The following is a 15,212-nucleotide window of genomic DNA, read 5'->3' as shown; positions in this document are numbered from 1 at the left end:
TTATCCCTAACTACATCTCATGACAGTAGTACGGCAGGGGAAGATGCTATCAAAAAGCCTGGTAAATTTTACGTTAAACCAAGCTAAGCAAATTTCCTTACTGGTAGACTCTACTAATTTTAACTGCTGCAATGTTATACTCCCTGGGGGAATTTACAATAATGAAAAGTATTATCACTTATCATCGAATAGCATAAAATATATAAATATATAATTCTTGCTGTAGTTTTGACTTGCTTCAAGTGACTTCCTCCAATCTGCTACGGAAAGGGAAGAGAAGACAGTGAATAAATGTAGAAATAATTATTGTAAGTTGAGCGGGTAACAGTGTTGTGACATTTGTGAGTTTGCCATGAAAAAGATTATCATCTCCCAGAGAGAACCTAGTACAGTGGTTCTTGGCCTTCCTAATGCAGTTCCTCATGTTGTAGCGACCCCCAACCATAAAATTATTTTTACATTTGCCTCGTAACTCTATTTGGCTGCTGCTATGTGAGTATCATAATGTGACTATCTAACATGCAGCATATCTGATATTTGATCCTTGTGAGAGGGTCGTTCAACCCCCCAAAGGGTCACGACCCACAGGTTGAGAACCACTGATTTAGCAGGTAGAATTCTCTCATGTTTCTATTCTGCTTCACAACACAGGGCATGACCGCGTATGCCTATGGGAATAAAGGTCAGAAAACTTGTTTGGAGATTAACATGCACTTGGTTTTGTGTTTTATCCTCTAACAATGGTCGCTTTTATTGTCAGGACTCGAAACAGCAAACAGGTAAACTTTGAGTTTTCGTGGAAAAGAAAGTGTACACATCAGTTGTGGGAATCTGAAGGCTCTGGGCCAGTCTGCACCTGCCACTGAGGACACGTAAGGTACGTGGTACAACCTGGGGAAGAGGAAGGAGATTTGCAAAGTGTTAGGCCGTGCGGACTGGGTTTTCTCTGGAGTCCACCCTGCAGCATGACTGCAATTCTTCCTAAAAGAGGTTAAAGGGCAAACGAAGACAGCCATTTAAAGCGATTCTTGACACTTGGGTGCAATGGATGTTGAGAAGAGATCTGCTTTAAGTGTCTGTGTTTCTGACCTGAGGCTGTCTCTTTGAGATCTGAACTGGAGAGCCCCAAGTTCTATGGTGAAAGTTGAACCCGACATGAGGTGGTTCCGAGGAGGAAAGAGTAACTGGTCTGCTGACCGGGCAGAAATCCCATCTGCTGCCTCATGCTGCAATCCATCTGCCTCCCTCCCATCTTCCCATGCTCAGGAAAGCCCCCCAACCTACCCCCTGGGTCACTCCCCTTGCCACAGTGATGGGAAACCCCGCCTTTTCTCCAGAGGTACTGCCCTTTCTGAACATCCTTGGGATACCAAAGCATGGAGACGTCCCCTCCTGGTGTATAAAGTTGAGCAGTTACAATGTACATGTGTGGCATGTATTTACATGTGACTGTATGTGTGCATGTAGGCATGTGTGTGTATGTATGCAGACAGTGTGTGCACACTTGAGCATATACTTGCATGCATGTGTGTGTGTGTGTACACATGTGCACAGATTGTATGCACTTGGGTCTTTGGTGCATGTTGCTGTAAAAATATAAAAAATAAAACTGTCTTTTTTCCCACTCTAAGGTCCGGAACTGTAGTGCCCCAAGATATCTGGTAGATATCTTGCCAGAAGCACACCTTCCAATTCTGTGGCAGTCCAGACTAGCTGCCCCACACTCCCTTACACTTAAATCTACACATGAAAGAACACACAATGATCTTTGACCCAATTGATAAGATATAATTGCCCACCTAAACATACAGAGCCCAGTACCATCCATCCCTTAAGGACATTAATAACAACCTGTGAATACACAGAGCGGAATTTTAACGTCAGCTTCCATTTTCTCTCCACCGTGACTGCCCTCTGTCCTTCCTGTCTCTCCCTCCTTCTGTTCCAGTCTCCTCCTCTTCCTTCAAACTCTCCTCCCGCCCATCCTTCCTTCCAATGACAGGCCTCCTTCTATCCTGTACCTGCCTCACCTGTGACATCATCCCACAGGTGTACACCTTAAACAGAGAGAACCATGGCACCGGGCATGGAGAAACATTGGATCCAGGAAGGTTTTGTTACTACTTCGAATCCTGTGTATGAGGAATAGGAGCTCATTGTATGTGGATTCCTGGTCTCTAAATAGATAATACTGCCCACTTGGCTGGGCTCCAGGAACAAACAGAACCCGGTCTCAGCCTTCCCTCCAGCACCCACACCCTTCGGACATTTCTGGTTTTCTCTACATGTTCCTCTGACCTGTTTGCTCCCAATCTTTCCAAGCAGAGCCTCCCTAGAGACACAGTACTGGAAGGGTCTCTGAAGAGCCATATCTGTGTGAGATATTCTAGTTCCTTCCAACAGAGGCAGTCCTTCCAGAACAAGGCCTCCTGAGTAGAATAAGAGGTGTTTAGGTCATGTCTTCAAGAAAATGGTCTCCCCCGACTCCTTCATTCTCTTACCCCCCCATCAATAATTTGATGTCAAGCCTCATGGCCATGTCTGAAGCACCCTAGGTGTTTCCCATGTAAACTGCTGCCTTCTAACCCTCTGCAGGCCCCTTCGGAGAGAACCAAGCTTCTCTCTTCCTCTTATGTTCTGCCTTATTAGACACCACAAAAGAGGACGCCAGGATTGAGGTGTCTAGCATGTGAATTTAACCTGCAACTCTCCCTCCCACTTGTTGGCCCAAGTCAGTTGTGGTCACATCGTCCTGTTGTCTCCAAAGCTCCTGTCATATTATCTTAGACCTTTATATTTGAGACGTCCACTAGGGACATGTCACTGTACGGTGTCCCTTCAGCTCAGCTAGCTATCCCCTTACACACACACATTCAAGCTTCCCCTAGAGCATCACTGGTATCTCGGGCAAGCCTTTGTGGAGACCAGAGACAAAGACTAGGTAGCCTTTCTACCACAGACCAACACCAGAGCCAGTCCCCGGATGCCACAGTCTGTCTCTATCTTCCTAGCCTTTATTCAGTACCAAGCTAAGCAATGTTTGTTGTTTGTTTTAGTTATGCTTGTGGTTCAGGTCAGCAATGTGAAGTACCTTTATGACCTATATTCTATGAGCATTACTGATTCCGATAAATATATAAGAATATGTATTTTTAAAATCCTTTGATTGATTCTTTGTGCTCCACATCATGCACTCCAGTCCCACTCATCTCCCCATCCCCTCACATCCACCTTTTGTCTTTGCAACCTCCCTTCAAAATAAAACACAGAAGCAAGCCAACAAAGCATAGCAAACATCTCATCATGGAAGCTGTAGTGTGTCAGCGTGTCCCACAGTACATCCCTCTGTCCACACATTGTCACTTGCAATGTTCATTGCAATGAGTCGTTGGTCTGGTTCCAGATCTCCGGCTTCTGCTACACTATCAATTCTGGATCCTCACTGGGGCTCCTCTTAGATACCCTGTTGTTGCCCTGTGTCATGGAGATCCTGCAGCTTTGGAACCACAGGACTGACCTTTCGTGCATCCCTACCGCTCACAGATGATATAGATTTGGGGTGGGCCACTTCAGAACCCTGAGTCTGTGCCTGGGTGATAGAGCTGGTCAGTATGCTGGCTCTCCCTTATCTGCACCACCAGACCTAGCTCTCCAACCCTGCTCTGGCTAGAGCGCCCCTGCTGCCATCCGCAGGGGGAGTGGTCAGTTCTCCTGCTCTCCTGCTCCTGGCTCGCCTGTGCCCATGCCTCCACTGCTTTACCCAGCATGGGTCCCACTCTCTCAAGCGCTGCAGCCTGTGAGAGACTGGGACAGTTCACCTGGTTTCATGGCCCCAAGACCAGTTGTCCCAACTGCAGCACGAGCTGAGGAATGAGGGGAGGGAGCAAGGGCATCACCCCTGAACCTATGCCACCTCACACCAGGTGAGTGGAGGGGCCAGTGATTCTATGCTATCACCCTTGAGGTTGGCTCGCCTGTGCCCCTGCCACTGGTCTTGGGGAGGGGAGCTGTGCTGTTCAAGCAATGTTCAGGGTCAGCCTTCCCAAGCACAGAAGCTGGTGAGGAGCAGGCTAGCACCACCCTTCAACTCTGACCCTGTGGACCACTTGCCTCAGGTAGAGGGGGTGGGGTGGGGGGATCCTGGACATTCATGTGTTCCTTAGCAGCTGCCCCAACCAGGGACATCCCGTGTTCTCTCGTGGTAATATGAGCCGCAGACATCTACACCACTCCCTGCTGTATAACTGCAGGCTCAGATTGGGCCCTCAGTGGCCATTCGGACTGGGACCTCACCATGGTGGCAGGGTTCCCCACTCACAGGTGGCTCCTCCTCTCCACCCTTGAGGCTCTAGTTCCATCTGCCTTGGCAATGTTCAAGCTGCTTCCACTCACTGCTCTTCCCCTTCCGTCTGACCACCGCGTCCTCGGAACTTGTGACAGTTCCCACTGCCGGCTGGCCACACTTTTGGTGGGTGTCTGGGTGGCAATTCTCCATCCATGTTGTGTGGCATGGTGGCAACAGGTAGCTATGGCCTACCTGTGCCGTGCACTGGAGGATAGGTCTGTGGGTGGCATGGCCGTCCTCGGGTCTCTGTCTCTCTCTGTCTTCCTTCTCCCATGGTGTGGTGCCTGAATTTGATTTGATCTGATGATTTGATTTGCATGAGTCCTAGGCATAAGATAGTTTTCTCCGTCAAGCCAGGCATCAAAGGACCGCCATCTGCTCTGTCCCGGACTGATAGAAGAATAACACCACAGCAAGGGGTCTCTGCCCATTGCCAGTGAGGGAGACTATGCCTCTCTTTGTCTTAGCTCATTGTAATGAGTAAAATAAAAAGCCGGTGAAAACCTGTCATGGCCTCCCAGGTACCAACTGTCAGTAGATACATGTGTGAGAAACAGCACTGTGTGGAGAACTCTCTGGTCTTTCTTCTCAAATGGAACAATGGATTCGATGGAGCAGGGCAGTAGGCATCTTCCACCACAGAGACGCACTGTTGGCGTGTTTCCAGGGAAGCCAGAGACACCATCCTTCCTCAAGCCGCCATTCCCTTCCTCAGAACTCCAAACTCTGAGGAATTTGAAGGTCACCTCGGGAATCAAACTTCTGGGGTATCTGGATTCCAGAGCGAGCCTGGTGCTTTTGTTCTGTCTGTTCTCTGAGTAGTCCAGTTTCACCATCCCCAAGAAGAGACACAAAACTGTGTGGTCCAGGGAAAGCAACTCCCTCCTCCTGTTCTGTCCCCAGGTGGCCCTACTGTGCACTCAATGAGTGAAGAGGCCCAGGGACCCTTCCTTCTAAATTGCATCCCTTGAGGTTCTCTCTCTCTCTCTCTCTCTCTCTCTCTCTCTCTCTCTCTCTCTGTCTCTCTCTCTCTGTCTCTCTCTCTCTCTCTCTCTCTCTCTCTCTCTCTCTCTCTCTCTCTCTCTCTCTCTCCCCTTCTCTCCTTAACCAGAACCCTCAAACTATCTTAATAAGTCTTCCAATGTTTCAATTCATTTCCTTTATCTCCTTCAGATAAGATGAGGAAAGTTTTGAAAATGACCTCAGGGCCTTTTGCACCAACTAGATAAGTGGTCAAGCCCGTGAGAGGTTCGTACCATATAGCGCTGTCTCTCTCAGGCACCCCAGCCGGGCAAGCGTGGTCTGTCTCATATCAACAGAATGACTGCAGCGCTCTGCAAGGACTTATCAACTGACTTCAGAGCAGAGACTTTTCTTTTAATTCTGTGAAACACGCAAAGGCGCCTTTCTAATTAAATAACTCACTGAACAAATTTTGTTGAAATTGAGTTTCCCTTTTTAGAGCAAGGGCTGGCTAAGTCCCCCAGGGTGGGATGGTGGGTGATAAATGAGTTTAGGTGATCGTGTCCAATGATAGTCTGCTCACAGATGGCCCGCCAGCCACCTGGAGAGTTACTAAAATAAGACTTTGATGATGTTTTGGCCATGCTTTCATGCTTTCACCCTGTCGATTCTGAAAACCCTTAAAGAAGAATAGATGCTGACTGTGCTAGTAGGGTGGGGAACCGTGAGGCTTCCACTCAGGCTAGCACCATCCGCATCATACTGCCCAAGAGCTGGGGTTGCGATCTAAATAGAGCCCCGTCTTCTGCTCTTGTCTCCCTACAGAGCACCTGCAACACAGAAGCCAGAGCGAGACGGCTGGAATGTGGGTCAGTCCCGTAAATGCATATGACTTTTCTGTATTATGTACTCAGTAAAAACTAACCCCAGGGTTCAAAACAGTGAATGAGAGTGTAATTAGTCTGATCAAAGCCCTCTAATAATCTATCCAACCCAGATTGAACGCCATGCCCTAATGGCCTCTGGGGCCTTCCTAACCAGCTCTATTTCTCAGGGTTTATCCCCTCCACCCTCTGTCCTGCTGCCTGACTCTCCCTGCCTCTCTCTTCAGTTTCACAGGTTTTCTTTGTAGAGATCATTTCATCCCCTCCCCATCCCTGCCACACACATACACACACACACACAGAGACATGCAAACACACACGCATGCATACATACACACACAGACACACACACAGACACACACGCATTGATTGACATTGTTCTCTGATTCTGTCCCTTGCTGTATCTTCTCCAAAGCCCTTTAACATAACTGGCACTTTTCATATTTGACTGCTTTTTTCTTTTTCCTTCCTCCTGCATGCCCCCTCCCATGTTACGTAAGAACATAAGTTTTATAGAAGTTAGCATTCCTTCTAGACTCTGTCTCATACTTACCTGGCAATAGCCAAGTAATGCCTGGCTTACTATAAAAGGGGCTGCTTGGCCCCTGCTGCTCTCTTATTCTCTTACCCTCTCTGTCTCTTCCCATCCGCCTCCCCGTTCCCCCCTCTCTCTGCATGTTCCTAGCAGGCCTCTCCTCCTCCTCTCCCTCCTCCCCCCTCTCCCTCCTCCTCTTCCTCTTCCTCCTCTTCTTCCTCCTCCTCTTCCTCCTCCTCCCTCTCCTCCTCCTCCTCCTCTTCCTCCTCCTTCCTCCTCCTCTTCCTCTTCTTCCTCCTCCTCCTCCTCCTCCTCCTCCTCCTCCTTCTTCTTCTTCTTCTTCTTCTTCTTCTTCTTCCTCTCTCTCTCTCTCTCTCTCTCTCTCTCTCTCTCTCTCTCTCTGCCTTTCTCTGTCTCTACTCCCTCCTCAACTCCCCTCCCATGCCCTAAATAAACTCTATTCCACTCTATATGGTGTATGGCTGGTACCTCAGGGGGAAGAGGTGCCTCAGCATGGGCCCTCAAAGGCACCCCCTTCTACCTCACCATACCTAACACTTCTACCAAACATATCCTGGCTCTCTCTTTTTTATAAAACACAATAGAGGGCTTCATTACTAGCAAGCCATCTCCCCAGTCTTCTGTTCGGGCTTCTTCAGTGCCTTATCTGCAAGGCCAAGAGCATATTTGGAATATAGTGGGCATTCATTAAGTGGTTTTTGAATGGCTCTTGGGGCATGAGCTAGTTACTTGGAAACCATTCGCAGGAGGAAGAAGCAGAGGATATCTGTGATGGTTAATGTTAACTGCAAATTTGCATTCTGTGGGCTGGGTGCCAGCACATTTCAAAAGGAGAAAGAGAGATAGGCACTAACACTCATTACTCCCTGCCTCTTGGCTGTAGCTGCAAGGTGACCAGACACCTCAGGATCCCGTGGCCTTTGCACCATGATCAGTTACAGAATCCTAAATCCCCTCTTTTCCCCTTAAACCACGTCTTGTCAGGAGTTGGCAGCAACCAAGACAAAAGAATGTACCACAGTGGCTGAGCAAAGAGAAACTTAGGAAGCTCTGAGAGAGGAAGAGCTTTGATCCGGAACTTTCTAGTGCCTTATTCTGATTCCCAACAGGCCCCAGATGTGGGCCTGCTTTCCTGTCTCTGAATCGACCATGTCTGCCCTACTATTATCCACTCACTCCTCAGTACTCCTTAACTTGAACAAGCTTGAACGGGAGAACAGAAAGAGACGCTAGAAAAGGACTGGGAGATCACAGATGGCCAGGCAGGCCACTGTCAATCCTGTGGCTTCTGGTCTGTTTGAAATTCAAGGTCATCAAGCAGGTTTCCATCAGAGGAGTGACATGCTGATTTTCTTTCAGAAGTTCCCTCTGGCTGCTCCACAGAGAAAAGAGAGATGTGTTTGTCAGGGACCCAGAGGATATCACATGGAGGGAACAGAGAGAGAGATTAAAGAAGTGTCTCACTCAGTTACGGGTGCTGCTGAGGTAAAACACGTACTGTGAGACGGCAAGCTAGAGACTCAGTTAGGAGATGCATCCATGAGTTCCGGGGCTGGAATCTTTGTGTCAGGCTCATGGCCCAATTCCTTCTTCAGCACCTTCTAGTCTTTGGCAGTAATCTGGTTGGCTATCGACCATGTTCTGTGAGGAAATCTGTTTTACTCAAAAGTCTACTAATTCAAATCTCAATGATATCCTTTTAGATGAATAGTTACCTCTAGGCTGATACTTAACCACAACAATTGAGTACCACAGTATAGTCAAGTTGAAAGTTGAAACGAATGTTCCTTGACCATCACAAGGGGAGGGAAGACTCAGGGAGGGCAGTGAGGAGGCAGTTAGGATAATCCAGGTGTGCAACAGCACTCAGAGCTCCGAGGAGAGCAGCAGCGCTCACTCAGTGGGACTGCTTTACTGGCTAAGGTGACTGAATCGGCTCGTAAGGTATGTGTGTGTGTTTGTGTGTGGTAGGAGTGTTTGTGTGTGTGTGTGTTTGTGTGTGGTAGGAGTGTTTGTGTGTGTGTGTGTTTGTGTGTGGTAGGAGTGTTTGTGTGTGTGTAGTGTGTGTATATGTGTGTATATATGTGGATATGTGTATATGTGTGTATGAGTGTGTACTGTCTATGTATGTGTACATGTGTGTGGTGTGTATGTATATGTGTATGTGTGTGTGAGTGTGCGTGTGGTGTGTGTGTGTGCTTGTGTGTGATGTGTATGTGTGTGGTGGATATGTGTGGTGTGTGTATGTGTATATGTGTGGTATATGTATGTGTGCATGAGTGTGTGCTGTCTTTGTGTATATGTATGTGTATGTGTGTGTGGTGTGTATATATGTGTTTGTGTGTGGGATATGTATATGTATGTGAGTATATAATGGATGTGTATATATGTGTGTGAGTGTACATATGTGGTGTATATGTGTGTAGTGGTTGTATGCATGTGGTGTGTACATGTGTGTGTTTATATGTGTGGCTGTGGTATGTGTGTGTATATGTGATACGTACGTGTTTATGTGTGATATATATATATGCGTGTGTGTGTGGTGTGTGTGTGTATGTGAGTGTGTGTAGAATATATATGTGTGTGTGTTTGTATGTATGGTGTATATGCATGTGTAGTATATGTATGTAATACGTGTGTTTGTGGTGTGTGGTGTGTGTGTATGTCTGTGAAAGAACAAGGCTCTAAAGCTATTCGCCTGAGTAACAGGTAGACAGTTTTCATCAACTACATTGGAGAGGACATTAGGGGATAAGTCTGTGGGGGAAAGATTCAGGTCTCCGTTTGGATGTGCTGTTGCGATGCCTTACTAACACTCAGATGACAGACTAGACAGTTAGACGTCGGAGTTTAGAGAGTGGTCTGGATTGGCTAAAGAAGTAGGAGCTTCAAGACAGCCTGCAGTATTGAGCCAGGAGACCTGTGAGTTCAACAGGAGCTGTTTGGGGAGAAAGATAGGTTCGAGAGCTTGCCTGGAGAACCTCAGAGAATGAGAGGGGAGGAACAGTAATGAGACTGTCAGCCTCAAGGTATTTCACAGTAAATATGTCTAAAACCTCCATCAATATGAGAAAAGGGCTAGAACCTACTAGACCCAGTGGAGTGCTTTAAAGAAAAGAGCAGCAAATCTGAGGCCCCCAAAGAGAAAGCTTAACCATGAAAAGAGTTGGGCTTTTGTTGTTTTGTTTTTAATAGAAAGAGAATTTTCTGGATAGTAAGGGATGCATCCGTTAGAAGGGTTAAAGATCCATCAAAACAATAAGCTGTGGGTTCCTGGGGAGGCTTAGTGGATTATAAGTGTCTTCAACAGTTAGCTTTTCCCCAATCCCTGAGTCCCAAATAGGCTTCCTTGACAGCTTTCCTTCCCATGGGATAGGACAGCCTGCCACTGTCCTGTTGTCAGCTTCCAAACATTCATGGCTTACAGACCTGGGATTGTCTGTTTGGGTTTAGACTTGATAGGACTTATCTTAAGGCCTCACTTTGGTCTCACCTCTCCCTGGTCCATTTCTCACAGCTTTACATTTTCCTTCCGGGTCCTCTGGACAGTTTCCCAGGCCTGCCTCTGCTTCGGATGACCTCCAGAGGCGGCTACTCTTCCAGTCTTGGAAATCTTCCTAGGGTGGTGATCGGCCCCCTCCTTTGCTGAACTCCTTTCTCCAAGGCCTTTTACTTTCAGGCTCGCTGAAAGCACTCACGTGTTTTTCCTGCTGATTTTCCATTCCATCTAAAAAGCCAGGAAAAAACTGGGTGGGTTCAGGTCTGCCCACTAAAAGGAACCGGAAAGATTGAACCATAGTATTAGGATAAGGCCTTGGGATGGGGAGGAGTGGGGCGGGGGGGGGGGGGTGCCTTGGCAGGTTGGGGCCAAGGCTAAGAGATCACACCATGCAACAGATCTAACATAAGAGGTTTATTGGGGACGTGGGGGGATGGGAGGGACCAGGAGACAGAGAGAATGAGAGAGACTGAGAGCCAGAGCCGTAAGGTCCAGAGGGACCTATTAAAGGTGAATGTGATGCATAAGAAAACATGCACAGGAAAACCACCCCCACTGACCATGGAAACTCACCACACCTGGCTGAGGTCTGCTGACACTGAGTCACCAGAAAGGCAGGCTGGCAAGCCCATGATTTACAGTGCATGGAGCCTCCAGGCTAACAGGATCAGGAATGGGGTCTAGGGAGTGAGCAGGATGGTAACACTGCCTAGAGAACGTGGCAAGCTGGCCACAGGAACATGAGAAACTGTTAGACCTGAAAAATTGAGATGAGAAAGACCAAATCCAATATGGCCTAATTGAAGCGGGTTTTGTTTTAGAGGTGCACCCAGGACTGTGTGGCTATCTCACCCTTAGATGGAATTTTAGAGAGTCACCCCAGATGTGAAGAAGACCAGGTTTTTATATAGCTCAGGGGGAGGGAGGAAATTCCAAATGAGGGATTTGACAGGAAAAGAAATAGGCAGAATTATAGGAGCAGAACACAACCAAAAACAAGTTAGTCAACAACCTCCTGAGCAAAGACATGACTGCCGTGGGTTCTAGCCCAGTCCTCGAGAAAACAGAGATTCGATCTCAAATGGAATGAACCTATTTTGTCTTTAGCATAAGATGGCTCTTAAGCCTAAAATGGAGACAGTCTGGTCCTTCAAAGAGACCATCTTTCCACTAACCTAAAGAGGAGGTGTCCAGAGCCAGTTTTTCAGGCGAGGATATCCAAACTTCTGGGTGTGTCGTGCCAATCTGTAAGCTGCCAAGATGAGCTTCTCCCTCCTCCCAGCTGCCTGCCTTCTCTGTCCCTTCTGCGTCCCTCTTGGCCTTTATTTCAAGGGGGATGTGAGAGGAGGGTGGAGGAGGACACACAGTGATTATGAAAGGAAACGATATGTGTGAGAACACCTCGAAACGGTAGTGTCGTATAGATGCCACGAAGCACTGTTATTAGTGTGGATGTGGCTGACCGAATTATCCTTCCCCTATGAGGGTCAATCATTTTCATTTTAATTGTCCGCCTTCCCCAAGACCAACTATTGAAAGAGGACAAATGGGGATTTGCGCTTGACAGAGGAAATGCTCAGATCAGTAAAACAAGAGTACAAGGAGCACCTGCTCTGTACAGGAAATGCTGATCATTCAGTGAGAAGGCAGTCTCCAGAAGGAGGGTCTGCTCTGATTTGGGATCAGTCTACTTAGCAAAGAATTATTGGTAGAGCAAAATCAGGAATCATTGAGATGAACAATTTGCCTCACAACTAAAGAACTAGTTGGGGGGTCCTGTGAGAAAAGAAGGAAATGACATTCCTTGGGTTCAAAGGAAAAGTTGATAGAGAAGCCCTGCCCCAATTGCTCCCCACCCCCACCCCCACCCCCACCCCCACCCCCACCCCCTACCCACCCACCCCCAATGAGCCTAAAGGGAAACCACATGGAGCACATTCAAAGGCCTTTAAAGGAGAAAGCCAGTCAGGGTCCTCTAGCCGCTCCCACCTTCTCTTGAGGAAACTGGCAGGTGTGTTTGTGAGTGGTTATCTGAACATGACCCATCGTGTCCCACTCAGACAGCACTCACAGAGAAAAAAATCTTTGTTAAAGGCGAGCTGGAAACTGCAGAACCATGCAACAATGTTGGGGCTGTGAGAGATTCCATAGTTTCCCATTTTACAAGCAGTTATGGCCAAGGGAGGATAAGATAACTTGCGGGGGACACATAGAGGTTGACAAAGCTGGAATAGAGTCCCGGTCTTTTAAAACCCAGTCTAGTTCAATGTCTTGAGCATGTTTGTCATAGAGTATGATTGACACCAGACAGTTTGTGATAAGATCCGCCCCCTACAGAAGACCATGAGAATCAGTGTTTCGTTTCACTGACTGGAGTACAAAGTGGGCACTGATAACCATCTATATACACTGTGATCTGAAGCCACGCTAGTCAGTAGCTAACTGTTAAATTGCACGTCTTTGGTACGCGTGCACTTGTGAGTGTGTGTGTTTGTGGAACCATGGTCCTGTGTGTGGAGACCAACCTCAGGTGCTGCTCCTCAGGTGTTGTCCACTTTAATTTTTGATATCTTTAAAGTTTGATTTTGTTTGCTCGTTGTTTTACAAGACAGGCCATGGCTGTCCTGAAACTCATTCTGCAGACCAGGGTAGCCTTGAGATCTTTCTCCCTCGGTCTCCTGAGCACCTGTATTATAGTCATGTGCCACCACTTCCCAGATAAAATGTGATTTTTTTTCTCTTCAGTGTGACTATTTTATGTCTGTGGGTATGTTTGTGCACCTCATGTGCTGGTGGCCACAGGGGTAAACAAAACAGCATCCGATCTTTTGAAACTGGAGCTACCAATGGTTGTAAGCCACCACGTGACTTACGTGTAACTGAACCTGGTCCTCTAGAAAGGGCAGCAATTACTGCCAACCCACCTCTCTAGAGTTCATCCCTTAGTTTTTATGACAGTCTCTCCCTGGAGCTCACCGCGTAGGGTAGGGTGGCCAGCAAGCCCTGGGTACCTCCCCCTCCCCACGGCTGCGAATTTTTAAAAAAACGCTTGCAACCACACCCAGTTCTTTTATGTGAGTTCTGAGAGTTGAGTCCGGGTCCTTGAACTTGCAAGGCCAGCACTGGACTGCCTAAGCGAATCTCCCAGCCTCCTGTTAAAGATTTAGACCTTTCCATATTGTCTCCGTTTCAGTGACAAATGATGCCATTTCTTCTTGGCCCGAAGCTCCTGACGATCTTCAAAGGAAAGACATGATATCATATAACTGGAACATTCAGTGAGAATGGGAATCAGATGGACAGAGTCTCCTGAGAGCTCCAGCTGCGGACATTTGTGTGTGCAGCTGTTACATTCCATCGGTTTCCTGTCCTCCTGCTCCCGGCCTGCTGAGCCATGCCAGAGGACATCATGTCCCCAGGCATGCTGCTCCTACCGACCCAGAACTCGGCTAGCTCTTAGCATCCAGAGGTATTTGGGTCACTCCCTGTCAGAGTCCTGCCAAAATCCCTTCCACGTTGCTCTCTCCTCTAGCTCTCCCCCACTTCTCCATCCCCCATCCAAGGAATGATCACAATCATTGGTGTGACCTAACAAGGCACCCTTCTTTACTATTCACCTCAGACCACATTTCAAAGGTGGAAATACTCTTTTCTTTTCAGGGTCTTTCCGTCACACTTGAGAATTTGTCCCAGACACTTTTCCATCAGCCACAAACTCTCTTCTCTGTTTCTGTTTCCCACCCCCTCCTCTTTCCAGCTTCTCCTGCCCAGAAAAACACCCAACTTTCCCTTAAACTTACAAAAGACTCTTTTAGCCAGTTGCTCAAGTTAAGCCCATCTCTCTGCCTGCTCTATTCCCCAAGTCTTTAGTCTGTGCTTCTCTCAATTCCCCACCCGCCATGGTCTTCTAATATCAAATGTATAGAAAATGTAAATACTCAAATTTGATCCACTGTGGACAGAGACGATGTCTTTTACAGTGGTGGCCACCAATGCAGAGCGGCATGGCTGGTGGCTCAGCCCTAGGCTAGACGTTTTTTACAGGCTCTGTCTTTACTAACCCCTGCTCCTCAGAGGCTCAGGAGACAGGAAGAGCAGGTAGAAAGTGAAAAAAGGTATTCTCAGCTGGTGACATGAGAGTGAATAAAGAGACTCTATATACTCAAACAGAAGAAGCCCTTCTCAGGTGACTTCAGGGTCCGGATGAATGAGGCCAGGGAAGTTGCCCAGGGCAAAGGAGAGGTGTCCCAGAAAGGTGTGCTCAGGCAGGGAGAGAGAAAATGCAGCGGGGGAAGGGAGAGGGGAAAAGAGAAAGGGAGGGGGAGGGGAGAAAGAGGGAGAGGAATGAAGGGAGAGAGAGAGAGAGGAGAGAGAGAGAGAGAGAGAGAGAGAGAGAGAGAGAGAGAGCACAAAATGTCTGAATTATACAGGGAGAAGCTTCTGGGGGAGGGGAAACCCAGCCTCTGGGCTGTAAAGTTCAGGACGGAGAGTAGGGTGTGGCAGCCATGCCCTGTAATAGGTAGAGGCTGAGGGATTCTGGGAAAACTTGGAGCTTCCGTCAGCTTTAGTACGTAAAATATGCACCTCAACCACTTGACCTGGAAATGTAGGAATTGAAGGATGGGAGTGGAGGAGCGATGTGAAATGTTGTCTTCTGGATTCGAGATGGCTGTCACACTCATAAACTCACCGCAGATGTGGCTCTCTGCACAGCCAGAATTCAGGCGCCGATCGGGGTCGGGTGGGATGGTGGTGGTGCTCTCTAGGCCCCACCCCTTACTGAGGAGGCTAGCTTCTGGAAATTGATAGCTACTGGGGGAAGGAGAACCGGCTTTTTGAGGGCGTGGTCACTGATAGGTGTTCTATTCCCGGTGGACCGCCCCACTCGCGTGCCCAAATAGATAGTGCTAACTGAATCCAGTGAGGGAAGGGGAGGAAGAGAAGAGAAAATGAAGTTAGGAAAGG

General features: G+C 47.9%; 1 long non-coding RNA gene across 2 annotated transcripts; it reads right to left on the bottom strand.

The window, feature by feature from the left end:
* Positions 1-718: 718 nt before the first annotated feature.
* LOC120100683 (uncharacterized) lies at positions 719-15,165 on the bottom strand. 2 transcript variants are annotated; one of them, XR_005500539.2, is made up of 3 exons: positions 14,938-15,165; positions 10,242-10,475; positions 719-891 (listed from the first exon to the last, which is right to left on the bottom strand). It is a non-coding gene; the product is annotated as an uncharacterized LOC120100683 (long non-coding RNA). The 2 variants fall into 2 exon arrangements; XR_010064051.1 differs by lacking the exon at positions 719-891 and having other exon boundaries at positions 9,921-10,475; positions 14,938-15,119.
* Positions 15,166-15,212: the final 47 nt, after the last annotated feature.

This window comes from Rattus norvegicus, chromosome 2, assembly GCF_036323735.1.
Source record: "Rattus norvegicus strain BN/NHsdMcwi chromosome 2, GRCr8, whole genome shotgun sequence".
Classification (NCBI taxonomy): domain Eukaryota; kingdom Metazoa; phylum Chordata; class Mammalia; order Rodentia; family Muridae; genus Rattus; species Rattus norvegicus.
The sequence above is the reverse complement of the archived record's forward strand: the minus strand, read 5'-3'. Positions and strand labels throughout refer to the sequence as shown.